The 250-nt window shown below is 26.4% G+C and overlaps 1 protein-coding gene across 1 annotated transcript in view; it reads left to right on the top strand.

Moving 5' to 3' along the window:
- Positions 1-250, top strand: part of LOC119581951 (dedicator of cytokinesis protein 7-like) — a gene marked incomplete in the record, with an annotated part of 118,380 nt that overhangs the window by 4,986 nt on the left and 113,144 nt on the right.

Raw genomic sequence — 250 nt, 5'->3', positions numbered from 1 at the left:
AATAGGCAATGATTTTGAGATTAGAATGACTTTTTCAGTGTATAACTCTTTGCTTTCAGATTTCTCTCTGTGCTTTGAGTTGATTTAGTAATTAAGTTATGTTGATTTCTATTGTATTAATATTAATATTTTACCGTGGTTGAATCTTTATGCTCAAGTCCTATTTTGATTAATTTTTCTGTACTTTTTTTTCATTATAGATCTTATGTTGTACCATGTGTACTAAAAAAATTCCTGAATATCATCTTAG

This window comes from Penaeus monodon, chromosome 15, assembly GCF_015228065.2.
Source record: "Penaeus monodon isolate SGIC_2016 chromosome 15, NSTDA_Pmon_1, whole genome shotgun sequence".
Classification (NCBI taxonomy): domain Eukaryota; kingdom Metazoa; phylum Arthropoda; class Malacostraca; order Decapoda; family Penaeidae; genus Penaeus; species Penaeus monodon.
The sequence above is the reverse complement of the archived record's forward strand: the minus strand, read 5'-3'. Positions and strand labels throughout refer to the sequence as shown.